A 15825-nucleotide genomic window follows, 5' to 3' on the forward strand; every position below is an offset into this window, starting at 1 on the left:
GACGTTTCCCGCATCCATTTCCTTTAAGGGGTCAACATGGTCCACAAGGGCAAGTGTGGACACAGGTGCTGGGGATAGTTTCATCTCCTCCTATTTTGCCCGGCGGCATGCCATCCCACTGGTGCAAATGCCAAGGCCAGTGAGAGTCCGTGTATTGGATGGGTCCTTGTTGCCCAAGGTAATTAACCAGCGGACAGTGCCCATTACCCTTCCATGTCATCTGGGCATAGGGAGACCATTTCATTTCTGGTTGTCCCTAAGGGTGCAGATGATATTCTGCTGGGTATTCCTTGGTTGAAGCAACATTCCCCACATATCGACTGGTCGTCTGGGGTGATTACACGGTGGAGCGAGTCTTGTAGCTCCCACTGCATGTCTCCATCTTCCGCCCATCGCTCAGTGGTATCTGTGGCGACTATAGACCATTCGAGTGGGAGGGCCGCTAGAGGGGGGGGTACTGTTACGAACTGGCGCCGCCATAGCCGCAAGCAGCCTGCTGCGGTTCCTGTTGCGCCCAGGCGCCGGCTGCCGTTCTTGGCCGTGCCTCGGGTCGTCCAGTTGGCTGTTCCTTCCACCACGTCTAAGTGTGGAGAGGCGGCTAGTGCGCATGCATGCGCCAATTTACCCCAGCCAGAATTTAAGCCCGGTGTTTTGCCTAGTGAGCATGCTCAGCCTGATTGTGTTATGTCTGAGACTAAGTCCTCAGTTCAGGCTACTGAGCATGCTCCCACAATTAACCCTAACAGCCTCTTTGCACAGGTACTTGGACTTCGTGCTGTGTCTAAGTTTTGGGATGTGCCTACTGAGCATGCTCAAACTGATAGTCTGCTTTCTGAGCCTGTTGCTCAGGCTACTGGGCATGCTCAGACACTTAGTGCATCAGAGGCTAGGTCCGGTAAGGACCTCACTGAGCATGTCCATGAGGTGGCAGGCCCTGATAGGGCAGAGGGTGTCAGGTGTCCTGATGACGTGGCAACTCCGGACTGGCTCGCAGAGGCCCGCCCCTATGATCTGGCACCTCAGTATTGGTCGTCAGACGATGACTGGTGAAGTGTTTGGGGCGTGGCTGCCATGAGGTCATCAATGACGTGGCGGTTCCGGATAGGTCGCATGTGACGTTACTGATGACATGGCACTCTGCTATTGGACCTTGGTGGTTCCACACTGGGTTTGGGGCAGACCCAGGTTATAAAAGGGGCTGGAGACAACATGGAGGTGCGCAGTCTTCACTTTTGCTCAGTCAGAGCACACCTCCATGTTAGAGCCTCATTGCGGCATAAGCCTATGTTGGGAAGCGGTAGGTAGGGTTAGGCGAACGGTGCCTGTCACGCCAAGATTCGTGGCTCGGCACATCAGGGTCAGGCGCCGTGCTTCCCTCCTGCCGTTCCAGTCTTGCTATAGCAGCCCAGTAGCGTTAACTGGGCTGCGGCTGCTGTGCTTCCTGTCCGATTGTGCCCCCTACGCACACGGACAACGCACCTGCTGCGCCACCTGTCCGATTGTGCCTCCTACGCACACGGACAACGCACCTGCTGCGCCACCTGTCCGATTGTGCCCCCTACGCACACGGACAACGCACCTGCTGCGCCACCTGTCCAGTTGTGCCTTCTACGCGCACGGACAGCGTACCCCAGGACCCCTGTGGCGTTAACAGGGTGTTCCTTATCCTCCTCGGCTTCCCGGTCAACGCTACTGGTGTACCCATCTGGCCTGAGGTGTCCTACACACACGTGGCCAGGCGAGAGGTGGCCAGAAACGCTAATCGCAGGACCGCTCGGCCTGACATGTCCTACACACGTGGCCGACAGGGCGCTTTCGTGGCGGTCTTCCGGTCAACGCTACCTGGTTACCACCCGGCCTGACGTGTTTCCTGCACACGTGGTTGGTGTAGCGCTAGGTGCACCAAAACGCTAATCGGGTTGTCGTCCGGTCTGACGTGTCCCAACACACGTGACCGGTTCCCAGAGTTCCTGGGTTATCTCAGAGCCATCCAGCTCTATAGTCTCCGCCTAACCCTCAGGTGCCAGCAGCTCCTTTGTCATCTGGAGCACGGTGGGCCCCGACTGGCGATTAGGATATATACCCCCTGGTCCTAATCTGCCGGTCCCCCCGTAACACCATTATACTAGCAAACACTGAGTAAACTTAGTGGCATCCTAAAAGTGGCTGTTGGACGTCCATTAGTGTCCCACTGGTGCAAACCTATTTGCAGCACCACTGCATTGCACACTCAAACTCATTGTTACTAAGCCATTATACTAGCAAACACTGAGTAAACTTAGTGACATCCTAAAAGTGGCTGTTGGACTTCCATTAGTGTCCCACTGGTGCAAACCTATGTGCAGCACCTCTGCATTGCACACTCAAACTCATTGTTACTAAGCCATTATACTAGCAAACACTGAGTAAACTTAGTGGCATCCTAAAAGTGGCTGTTGGACTTTCATTAGTAATAACGAATAACGTTTGGAACACCATTCTAAGTCTGAACTGGGTGCAAAAAACCTAAAAAACATCACTATGGGGAGATAAGGTATGCACACCAGTGACTATGTAAGGGGAATACATGAAATAGCAGAAACTGCTGTGTGAATACTGACTTGAAAAATCCAATAGCTATATGTAAGAGTGAAAATGTGAAAAATGGAATCTGCATTACTGCCATGAACATATGAATCAAGAGAAATTTAGCTACTGAATTGATCAATGCAATAGAGCCCCAACACTACGCCAAAGTATTTCTCTACGTTGGGGTCCCTAGCTTGTGTGTGTCCTCTCATGCAGTTAAAAAACTTACCGTGTATGGGAAGCTGAGACCCAGGCTATTTATGCGTATATGGATTGGCAATAGGTGTGGTGGGGAGGGTTCACAAACGAAAAACTACTAACAATAACGAATAACGTTTGGAACACCATTCTAAGTCTGAACTGGGTGCAAAAAACCTAAAAAACATCACTATGGGGAGATAAGGTATGCACACCAGTGACTATGTAAGGGGAATACATGAAATAGCAGAAACTGCTGTGTGAATACTGACTTGAAAAATCCAATAGCTATATGTAAGAGTGAAAATGTGAAAAATGGAATCTGCATTACTGCCATGAACATATGAATCAAGAGAAATTTAGCTACTGAATTGATCAATGCAATAGAGCCCCAACACTACGCCAAAGTATTTCTCTACGTTGGGGTCCCTAGCTTGTGTGTGTCCTCTCATGCAGTTAAAAAACTTACCGTGTATGGGAAGCTGAGACCCAGGCTATATATACGATGTGGATTGGCAATAGGTGTGTATGGGGAGGGTTCACAAATGAAAAACTACTAACAAATAAGAAATAACGTTTGGAACTCCATTCTATGTCTGAACTGGGTGCAAAAACCTAAAAAAACATCACTATGGGGAGCTATTGGATTTTTCAAGTCAGTATTCACACAGCAGTTTCTGCTATTTCATGTATTCCCCTTACATAGTCACTGGTGTGCATACCTTATCTCCCCATAGTGATGTTTTTTAGGTTTTTTGCACCCAGTTCAGACTTAGAATGGTGTTCCAAACGTTATTCGTTATTGTTAGTAGTTTTTCGTTTGTGAACCCTCCCCAACCACACCTATTGCCAATCCATATCATACGCATAAATAGCCTGGGTCTCAGCTTCCCATACACGGTAAGTTTTTTAACTGCATGAGAGGACACACACAAGCTAGGGACCCCAACGTAGAGAAATACTTTGGCGTAGTGTTGGGGCTCTATTGCATTGATCAATTCAGTAGCTAAATTTCTCTTGATTCATATGTTCATGGCAGTAATGCGGACTTTCATTAGTGTCCCACTGGTGCAAACCTATGTGCAGCACCTCTGCATTGCACACTCAAACTCATTGTTACTAAGCCATTATACTAGCAAACACTGAGTAAACTTAGTGGCATCCTAAAAGTGGCTGTTAGACTTCCATTAGTGTCCCACTGGTGCAAACCTATGTGCAGCACCTCTGCATTGCACACTCAAACTCATTATTACTAAGCCATTATACTAGCAAACTGTGCTGCCAGCTTAAGGGCCGTAGTTGCATTGTCAGGGATAGTTATTGTTGTTAATTCTGCTGTTAATAAAGATAGACCACCGCTGCAATCTATACCACCTCTCAATTTTTACTACCACATTTTAAAGGGAACCTGTCAGCAGAAATTTCGCCCAAAACCTAAAAGCTTCCCCCTCTGCAGCTCCTGAGCTGCATTCTAGAAAGGTCCCTGTTATTATTGTGCCCCATGTGAGACCAAAATAAAGACTTTATAAAGTGGTACCTTTTTGTATTCAGATAGTGTAAATGTGACACGGGGGCGGGCTTTCTGGCGTCCCTTATTCTGCCTCCTGGTCCTGTATGCCGCCCCCATCGCTCCTTTCCATAGCTGATGCACCGCCCACTGCTCCAGCCATCCCCGCGCATGCCCAGTGCCAGTCTCACGGGACTGAGCAGTGTTAGCGCTGGTGACGTGTGCGCAGGCTAGTGATTATGGGCGGGGCTGTGATTGTTATTAGCAAGTACCCGCCCATAATCTCGTGAGCGCGCAAACCTCACCAGCGGTCACACTGTGCTCAGGGTAGTGCTAGACTGTATGGGCTGCTTCCAGGGATGACGTCCCTTTTGTCACGTGATAGGGGCGTGTTCAAAATACTATCACGTGACAAAAGGGACGTCATCCCTGGAAGCAGCCCATACAGTCTAGTACTACCCTGAGCACAGTGTGACCGCTGGTGAAGTTTGCGCGCTCACGAGATTATGGGTGGGTACTTGTTGATAACAATCACAGCCCCGCCCATAATCACTTGCCTGCGCACACGTCACCAGCGCTCACACTGCTCAGTCCCGTGAGACTGGCACTGGGCATGCGCGGGGATGGCTGGAGCAGTGGGCGGTGCATCAGCTATGGAATGAAGCGATGGGGGCGGCATACAGGACCAGGAGGCAGAATAACGGACGGCAGAGAGCCCGCCCCGTGTCACATTTACAGTATCTGAATACAAAAAGGTACCACTTTATAAACTCTTTATTTTGGTCTCACATGGGGCACAATAATAACAGGGACCTTTCTAGAATGCAGCCCAGGAGCTGCAGAGGGGGAAGCTTTTAGGTTTTGGGCGAAATTTCTGCTGACAGGTTCCCTTTAAGTGCACAATCTTGTCGCAATCAAAATGAGTGGCAAAATGACAGATGCTGGTGGAAAGGGGAAGAGGCGTGTTGGAAAAGGAAAAAAAGGGTTTGTCCGTGGGGAAGGTGCCAAAGCTCCATTAACATCTGCAGAAGATAGACCATCTTCCAGCAAAAGTAAGATGTCTACTACTTACTGTGGACAATCCGATGTGCTCCCTTTTTTACGGACACGAACAACTGGAACAAAGGTAGATGATGGCCAAAAAAAGAAAATTCTTGAATGGATCTCAAGTGGTCCAACAAGTGCCCTCTCCTCCACCTCAACTACCGCATCCAAAAAACACCAGTCCTCTGAGTTGTCATCCCAATCACACTTGCTTTCTCCCAGCTCTGAAGTCTCCATCCGCCCTGCACAGTATGGTGGAACTGAGATGGCTGAGTCTGCAGAGCTGTTCAGTCACACTATAGCCTGGGAATCAGAGGTCTGCTCCCAAGCTACAGTGAGTACAGACCAGGAAATGGTCTGCAGTGATGCCCAGAACCTTTGTGACTCAGATTCAGGCCGTGATGACCACGTTTCTGAGCATAATGTTGACCCTTATTCACAAACTGAAACACCTGTTGTAATAGACAATGAGGAACATACTGATGACGATGAGACGCAGATACCAGATTGGGATGACAACTTAAATATTCCGTCAGGGCAAGAAGAGGCTGGTCTGAAGGTGAGGGGAGTGCAAACACAACAATTGATGAGGAAGTTCTAGATCCCACCTACTGTCAACCCACAGTCAGGCCCTCGAAGAGGTCAACAGAGACGGTGGAGGAGGATGCAACTGACGACGAAGTTATCTTGCGCCTTTCTGGACAGAGTTGGAGTACTGGTAGCAAGTCTACAACTGCATCCTCAGCCACCACTGTGCCCCTGAGCACTAGCCGGGGTGGATCAGCAGGTCGCATGCCCTCTAAGCTTTGCCCAGCCTGGTCCTTTTTTGACATAGCAAAAGATCGCCCAAATTATGTGATCTGTAAAATTTGTCGTGATTCTGTTAGTAGAGGGCAAAACCTCAGACGTTTGACAACTTCTTCCATGAATCGTCACATGAATAAATATCATATGTCCCAGTGGGAAGCTCACCGTGCTGCAATGCGGCCTAGCGGAGCGAACCATCCACCGCCTGCCCCTTCCAGTGCATCCGCGCGCTCTTCATCTTCTAGGACTGTGGGGACAGCTGTCACACCTGGTTTTCCACGCACAACTTCCACCACTGTAACCGCAACAGGCAGTTTGCTTGGTAGGTCGTCAGTTGGTTCGGAAGGGGAAACAAATGCGTGTGTACAGCTCTTTTAGACATCGATAGCACCAACGTTGGATGAAGGCAACATCATGTCTACGCCTGCACTTTCCTCACAAACCTGCATTTTTCCAGGGACACCCTACTTTACACCGTCTACACACAGCAGCCAGATCTCTGTCCCTCAGATGTGGACAAATAAAAGGCCATTTCCTGCGACCCATGACAAAGCTAAGAGGTGGACTCTATCCCTCTGTAAGCTCTTGGCTACCGAAATGCTGCCTTTCCGCCTGGTGGACACACAGGATTTTAGAGACCTTATGTCTGTCGCTGTGCCCCAGTACCAGATGCCCAGTTGCCACTACTTCTCTAAGAAAGGTGTGCCCGCGCTACACCAGCATGTCGCACACAACATCACCGCTTCCTTGAGAAACTCTGTGTGTGAACGGGTGCATTTCACCACCGATACTTGGACCAGTAAGCATGGACAGGGACGTTACATGTCGCTGACTGGGCACTGGGTAGCTATGGTGATAGATGGTGAAGGGTCTGCTGCACAAGTCTTGCCGTCCCCACGACTTGTGTGTCAATCCTCTGTCTGTCCAAGTTCCGCCACTGCTTCTGCCTCTTCCACCTCATCTGGGTCCTCCACCTCCGCCCCAAGCCTGCCTGGTCAGGCCACCAGCGTTCTCACTGCGCAGAAGGAATCACGCACCCCTCATTACTATGCTGGCAGCAGAGCGCAACAGCATCAGGCGGTCTTTAGCTTGACATGTCTTGGAAATAGGAGTCACACAGCGGATGAGTTGTGGGCAGCTCTGGAGACTGAGTTTAATAAATGGTTGTCTCCACTCAACCTGCAGCCTGGTAAGGCCGTGTGCGACAATGCTGCAAACCTGGGTGCGGCCCTTCGCCTGGGCAAGGTGACACACGTGCCTTGTATGGCTCACGTGTTGAACCTTGTTGTCCAGCAATTTTTAACACACTATCGCGGCCTAGATGGCCTTCTGAACAGGGCACGAAAACTGTCTGCTCACTTCCGCCGTTCAACCACCGCTGCTGAGCGACTTGCATCGCTCCAGACGTCTTTCGGCCTGCCGGTTCATCGCCTGAAATGCGATGTGGTGACACGCTGGAATTCGACTCTCCACATGTTACAGCGACTGTGGCAGCACCGCCGAGCCCTGGTGCAATACGTCATGATGTATAGCCTGGGCCAACGAGATACAGAGGTGGGGCAGATCACCCTGATGGAGTGGTCTCAGATCAAGGACCTATGCACACTTCTGCACAGTTTCGACATGGCGACGAATATGTTTAGCGCTGACAATGCCATTATCAGCGTGACAATTCCAGTCATTTACATGCTGGAGCACACGCTAAACACTATTCGGAGTCAGGGGGTGGGAAAAAAGGAAGGGGAGGAACTACAGGAGGATTCATATGCGCAAGACACAACAACATCACCAAGGTCCAGACGTTCATCATCACCAACGCGGCAGGCATGAGACCATGGGGGACAGGGATTAACAAGGGCGCATGGTAGCAGGCGAATTGTTGAGGAAAGTGCAGGAGAACATGAAGAAATGGAGGACGAACTGTCCATGGACATGGAAGACACAGCGGATGAGGGAGACCTTGGTCAAATTTCAGTTGAAAGAGGTTGGGGGGAGATGTCAGAGGAAGAAAGAACGGTTAGCACCTCTATGCCACAAACACAGCGTGCACTTGGTCCACATGGCTGCGCAAGACACATGAGTGCCTTCTTGCTGCACTACCTCCAACATGACCCTCGTATTGTCAAAATTAGAAGTGATGATGACTACTGGCTTGCCACACTATTAGATCCCCGGTACAAGTCCAAATTTTGTGACATAATTCCAGCCATAGAAAGGGATGCACGTATGCAGGAGTATCAGCAGAAGCTGTTACTCGATCTTAGATCGGCTTTTCCACCAAACAACCGTGCAGGTGCAGGGAGTGAATCTCCCAGTTGTAACTTGACAAACATGGGACGGTCTCGTCATCTTCAACAGTCTACCCGTACCAGTAGCACCGTATCTGGTGCTGGCAACAGCAATTTTATTGAATCTTTTCATCATTTTTTAGACCCTCCTTTGCAAGGCCACCAGAGACAACAAGTCTGACACATAGTCAACGGCTGGAGAGGATGATACAGGAGTAGCTCCAAATGAACATCGATGCCATTACTTTGCAAATGGAGCCTTGCTCATTTTGGGCTTCAAATCTTAAAAAATGGCCAGAGCTCTCCACTTACGCCTTGGAGATTTTGTCGTGTCCAGCTGCCAGCGTTGTCTCTGAACGTGTCTTCAGTGCTGCTGGGTGTGTGCTGACAGATAAGTGCACGCGTCTGTCCAGTGACAATGTGGACAGACTAACGTTCATCAAAATGAACAAGTCATGGATCCACAAGGAATTTACTACTCCTGTGTCATCCTGGGGAGAGTAAATGCTTGTGTATTTTGAATGTGCTTGATGCAAATCTAGCTGTGAAGTGTACAACTAGGGCACAAGTGCTGCCACTGATGGGGTGTCTGTGTGGCCCAATTTTTGGAAAAAAGGGAGACTCTTCTTGGAGTAACCCTTACTGTGTTTTTAAAAATGATCCAAGATGCACAGCGCTGGGATCAGGAAAGATTTTGCTACCTACCCCGGTGTCATCCTGGTGACGGTTAAGTATGGCGTATTTTTGAATGTGCTTGATGCAAATCTAGCTGTGAAGTGTACAACTGGGCACAAGTGCTGCCACTGAAGGGGTGGGTGTGTGGGTGGCCCAATTTTTGTAAAAAAGGGAGACTCCGCTTGGAGTAACCCTTGCTTACATTGTTTTTAAAAATGATCCAAGATGCACAGAGCTGGGATCAGGAAAGACTTTGCTACCTACCCCGGTGTCATCCTGGGGACGGTTAAGTATGGCGTATTTTTGAATTTGCTTGATGCAAATCTAGCTGTGAAGTGTACAACTGGGGCACAAGTGCTGCCACTGAAGGGGTGGGTGTGTGTGGGGCCCAATTTTTGGAAAGTCACCTTGGAGTCACCTTGCGGTGTTTTACATGATTTTAGAAGGGCGTGCCATGCCTATATCTGTGTCTCCTTCTCTTTTTACTTGTCCTGCTCTTTTGTTTTCGCATGAGTATATGTTCTTGTCACTTTCCCATGTGTTTGTGTTGTGTTGTGAGTTGTTTGTCACCTTTTGGACACCTTTGAGGGTGTTTTCTAGGTGTTTTTATGTGTTTGTGATTGCCTGCTATTGTTTCCTATGCGGTTCGAGTGGTTCGTCGAACGTTCCCCGAACCGAACTCGAACGAGACCTCCGTTCGGCGAACCGAACTCGAGCCGAACCGCGACCGGTTTGCTCATCTCTATTCCTTAATTGTTTTTTGGATTTTTTTATTTACTATGTTCATTACAGTATGTCATAAAACAAACCTTTAATTATGATTCTCAAGGTCAGTATAAGTACATGGATACCAGACATGTAAAGGTTATGTCTAATTTTAGTGATGAAAATATTATTTTTATTTTTTTTTTAAAAAAAAATAAATGTTTTTTGCACCTTTTTCCGAGAACCAGTTCTGGGAGATTCCTGGGTCGTCTTGCATGAACTGCTCTTTTGAGGTCTAGCCACAGATTTTCAATGATGTTCTGATCAGGAGACTGTGAGGGCCATTGTAAAACCTTCAGCTTCTGCCTGTTGAGGTAGTCTATTGTGGATTTTGATCATTATTCATTTCTAGAAGCCATTCTCTTTTCAGCTTCAGCACGGACACGCATGTACGCCGCACGGATGGAGCACCCCATGGGGCCTGTGGGGATACTCGTCGCCGGGCCGGTGAAGAGTCAGGGGAATGTCACGGGTGTCCTTCCCGGTTTCATGAACCCGAGATGTCCATGGAAGGGAATGGATGGGATGAGGAGGATGGAGAGGAAGTATGAGGGTAGTAGTGGATGAGAGTTTGGAGGATTGTCTCGTGACGCTGCCTGCGGTACGTGGCCAGGAATTAGCCACCGCTGCTGTGATACCAGGGCGGATGGTTGTAGCAGCAAATATGATTCTGTTCCCCACAGGTGGAGTGGGCCCCGGGGAGGATGATGGGGGGAGTGGTAATGGCCGTTGGTGCCAAAGCGCGGGGTGGCGGCGCCAGCAATCAGAGACTGAGTCAGCTGCTACGGTTCCAGGTCATTTACTCACTGTCTTTAGATCGCCCGGGAGGTACTGGTCACTGCCATGCTGGGCCCCAGCCAATCCCGTATTTTCAAAGTGTCCTTTCTAAGAGTTGCCCCTCCAGGAGTGAGGAACCCGGGCTGAGCTTTCCACTCCAAGCCCAGGCCCCGTGAAAGAAGAAGAGAAGAAAATGGTGTGGTTTTGCCAGAACTAAAGTCCCGACTTGACTGGCCTAGTATCCAGGTGGCTCCTACTTCTACCCCAAGTGGAACCCGCCCCTCAGGTGGTTGTCCTAGTGACAGGGAAAGTCTTATGCTTCGTGATGGCCACCCCTCTGACTACCCTAGTCCAGCTCCCCAGTGAGAAGGTTCCTAAGCTGTTATGTAAAGTGTAAATGTGGAAATACTGGTGATTAACCACCTCCTTACCTGAGATGAATACTGCAGCTTAAATGAGCTGCAGTACCCTGTGGTGACTGGAGCCTCAGGGGCGCCACAGAGACATGGTCAGTGAAAAATAATTGATGTGTACGCAGACCCATTGATTTTAATGGGTCTGCGTATGTCAGTGATTCTGGTATGTATAAAACTAGCACATACGTACCAGAACCTGTAACATGCCTAAGGAAGTGAATAACTCTTGTTATCCATCCACCTATTCCCTTAAAAAGGTTTATTAACCAGGAAACTCATGAGGAAAGTGGCAGTTAATCTAATGCATTAGCTTTTCTGAAGCCTTCAATTTTCCTTTTCCTGCCTGCAAAATGGGAACAGCATGATGAGGAGGACTGTTAAGATACCAATTCTAATAGAACCCTGAAATGTATTGGGCAATTCATGGATCAAACACCTGTTGTAAATTTTGCCATTAAAGGGAACCTGTCAGGTCCCCTATGCCCTACAACCCAGCAGCATTCATACCTGTATGCCAAAACTCTATGCCTAACCAGCCCTGTATAATGCTATTCACAATTATGAATGTTTAAAAAAAAACTTATAAACTGTGCTGTTCCTATGCTAATTAGGGCCTTCATTAGTAGATGGGGCGTGGTTTCTCCAGACTCGTTGGTTCTCTTTGCATATTATCAGGCCCCTGTGGGTGTGATAATATGATTTCCACTAGCCAGAGTCAGCTCCTGCAAATCTTTTCGGCCCTTTCAGTGTACCTTCGAAGGCCGGTGTATGCTTCCCACCTTCATTAGGCACTCTGTGCGTGACCAGAAGATCAGAAAACCCTTTCCTCTGCCTGACAATTTTATTTTTGATTCGTCGCTCTAGATTAGACACCAATTACTCTCCTGACAATGCATTTGCTGATCCAATCTCTTACATTTCCCCATTTTTGATCCACCTGGAGAACCACTCCTTCCAAATTTCTCCACTAGTCAAAAGTTCTAGTGTAGATGCAACCAATGAGCTTTTGGGTACGGTTCCACTTGCGTATAGCTTCTGATGCAAGCACATCAGAAGCGATATGCTAATGACTCTCTGCTGCGGGTGTCAGCCGAGGATCATGCGACTGTGATGCCATCTTGCGATCATATCACAGCTGCAGAGAAGAGGGAGGGAGCCCTTTCTGCCCATATCCTACATGGCCTGTCTCTGTGTACATCACACTGCAGTCGGATGACATGTTAGTGCAGTGCGATGTTTTACACGCTCCAATAGACTTGTATAGGTGTGCGTGAGCCAAATGCAGCATGCTGCGATCCATTCTGCATGTTGCTATGGCATGAGAAATCAACCGCAGATGGACACTGCATCATAGTTTTGCACTGGTGCGAGTGCAGTCCGATGTTTTATTGGATTGTACTTGTCCGTACTAAACACAAGTGGAACCGTACCCTTAGAAGCAAAAACTAATTCCCTGTATATCAATCAGTGAAGAGGCGGGCACCAGAGCATTTTCTGTTTAGTGGAGTGGCTAGTGCAAAGGTTGGCTATCCATGAAAGCTTTTTTTACAGTTGACAGATTTTCACGACATTCTGTAACATTACATCTTGTTACTTTGCATTCATCTTATCAAATTATTTATTTTTAATACACTGTCACATAGCAATAAAGATTTTACTATGGGTAAGATTATAATTACATTTTAATGTAATCTATATGACTTTGAAGAAGGCTTATGCCGAAACGTGTCTCATTTTTCAGACAGCGCAATTAAATTATGCCTTTAAATACTCCAGAGTGCAGTTACACTCTTGTTTTACTCTTTAAACAAAATAAAGGAAATATGAATTTTATTCTTAAGGACTCCCGACTCACTGGACTTATTTCCTCCACTTTCTCCTGCTTCCATGTGCGGAGTGCTCGCCCCATGGTCCGACGCTGAGTGGCCATAAGTACTAAGTGCTATACTCCGGAGAAAACTACAAGCGGTTAGCTGGCCTGCTTCCTTTCTTGTTGGAAAAAATTGTTGGCACCCTCAACTTTTTATTTGGTTGCACACCCTTTGGAATAAATAACTGCAATCAATCACTTCCTATAACCATCAAAAAGCTTCTTACACCTCTCAGCTGGAATTTTGGACCACTCTTCTTTTCCAAACTGCTCCAGGTCTCTCATATTTGAAGGGTGCCTTTTCTGAACATCAAATTGAAGATCTCTCCACAGGTTGTCAATGGGAATTAAATCCAGACTTATTGCTTGCCACTTCAGAACTCTCCAGTGTGTTGTTTCCATCAATTTCTGGGTGCTTCTTGAAGAATTTTTGGGGTCACTGTCTTTCTGAAAGACCCATGACCTAGGACGAAAACCAAGCTTTCTGACACTGAGCACAATATTGCCACCCAAAATCCTTTAGTAATCTTCTGATTTCATGATACCTCTCACACAGTAAAGGCACCCAGTGCCAGAAGCAAACAACATCAAAATGTCTTTGAGCCTCCACCATATTTGACTGTTCTTTTCTTTGGAGTCTCATTCTCTATTCGGGAAACAGTAGAATGATGTGCTTTACCAAAAAGCTTCACCTTGGTCTTATCTGTCTACAAGATGCTTTCTTGGAAGGATTTTGGCTTACATAAATTTTGACAAACTGTAGTCTAGCTTTTTTATGTCTCTGTGTCAGTAATGGGGTACTTCTTGATCTCCTGCCATGGTGTTTCATTTCATTCAAATGTTGATGGCTAGTTCGCACTGACAATGATGAGCATGTAGGACAGTTTGAAATGCTTTAGAACTTGATTGAAGCTGATTATCCACAATCCAGACATTCCTGACTTGCAACTTTTCATCAGTTTTTCTCTGCTGTCCATGTCCAGGGAGATAAGCTACAATGCCATGGGTTGTAAACTTCATGATTATGTTTTGCACCATGGATAAAAGAACATTAAGACTTGTAACTTTCACATTGTTCATATTTTTCAACAATTTTGGTTGTCAAGTCCTCAAAATTTCTCTTCTCATCTTTCTGTTCCCCATGCTTAATGTGGCACACATAGACACATAATGCAAAAATAGAATGAACTTCTCCCCTTTGTATCTGGTTTCAGGTATGATTTTCATATTGCCACACCTGTTACTTGCCACAGTTGAGTTGGATCGAGCATCTCAACCTTGAATCAAAGGTTTTTTTTACCCACAATTTTGAAAAGGTGCCAATAATTTTGTCTGGCTCATTTTGGGGGTTTTGTTTGAAATTATGTCCAATTTGCCTTTTTATCTCTGTTTCATTTTATGCTTTTCCAATACACAGAAAGGAAATAAACGTGTAGAAGAAAACATGTGTAACTGCAATCATTTTCTGGGAGAAATACTTCATTTTCTTGAATAATTTCAAGGATGCCAACATTTTCAGCCATAACACTATGTGTAAAGGCAGAATTATTTTTTTCACATTACATGATGACTATCCCTCCCTTTTTGCACAAACACCTGAGCACAGGTTAGAAAGTACAGTCATGAGAAAAGTTAAGTACATTCTCTTTGAAATCTATGGCTTTTTGCATCAGGGCCTATTAAAAAAATGATCTGATCCTTGGAGAGTCTTAAAATTAGGTAAATTTAAACTCAGATGAATAATACATGATATATTACATGGTAGCATTATTTAGTTATTAAATACTAAGCCAAAATACATAAGCAGTGTGCGGAAACGTATGTACATCCCATGAAAAAAATTGTTTGTCGTGCCACCTTTAGTACCAATAGCTTGTAGCAATCAATTTTTTATGACTTTATCAGTCTCTCACATCATTCTGTAGGAATGTTTCCTCACTCTTCTTTACAATGTTACTTAATGTCATTAATATTTATGGTCACGGGGGCGTAGCTTAGCTGGGGAAGAAGAAGGATGCACATGGAGGAGCTCCTGCATCTCAATTTGTAATCTAGTGACATCCAACGCCGATCCTTAAGAAAAAGTGGCCCCAAGACAAAATCCATCTCCCTACATCTGCTGTGGAGCCCAGGAAAACAACTTTGGAGCATTGTGGAGACTGAGTGAGTAGTGGCCTGATTACAGTGCTGAAGCCAGGGCCTAAAGCAGCAGCCATACCAACCATACAACTACCAGTCCCCAGAGACTAGGAGGGTGCAGCAGCACTGCGATTTACTGACAGAAGAAGCATTGCTCCAAGCTCCCTCCTGCCCCACTGCCTTCAGGGACTGAGGGAGAAGGCCAGAAGAGAGAGGGCTTGCTAGATGTATGGGAGCAGCTGCCATTAGAATCCAGCAGAGAGGCACAGCACCTGCACCACTCCGACCTCCCTCCCTCCTTTATTTCTCTTGGCTGGAGCTAGAGAGAGGGGCTCTGGAGGAGAGGAGGCCTGCGCCCAAGGATAAATATCACCTAATTGCTCCTGGATTGGGTTGCCACCTGAGAGAGTGGGGCCCCAAGTTCCCCCTGCACCACCATTTGTAACGCTGTGAGGAGAGGGAGAGAGACTGTAAGGGGTTAAGTTCCTAGGAAGCACCAAGACCAGAGCAGCCTGGTTCCCTCCCCCGTGCTCATCTGGACAATAAAAGACCAGCACAGGGGAAATTTAACTCATCCCAAGCTGCCTGTTGCTGGATCGCAGATGCTGCTCACCCCATGTTAATGCAGCAAAACTTAAGTGGCTGGACATAAAACCCCTCTAGGTTATACATTGATATATAAAAAGTACAGCTAGAGCTGACGACTCTAAGCATACAACAAACAGAAGCTCCAGTATAAGGTGCAAGAACAATGTGCAACAGTGGTGAACA

Source organism: Anomaloglossus baeobatrachus, chromosome 3, assembly GCF_048569485.1.
Source record: "Anomaloglossus baeobatrachus isolate aAnoBae1 chromosome 3, aAnoBae1.hap1, whole genome shotgun sequence".
NCBI lineage: Eukaryota > Metazoa > Chordata > Amphibia > Anura > Aromobatidae > Anomaloglossus > Anomaloglossus baeobatrachus.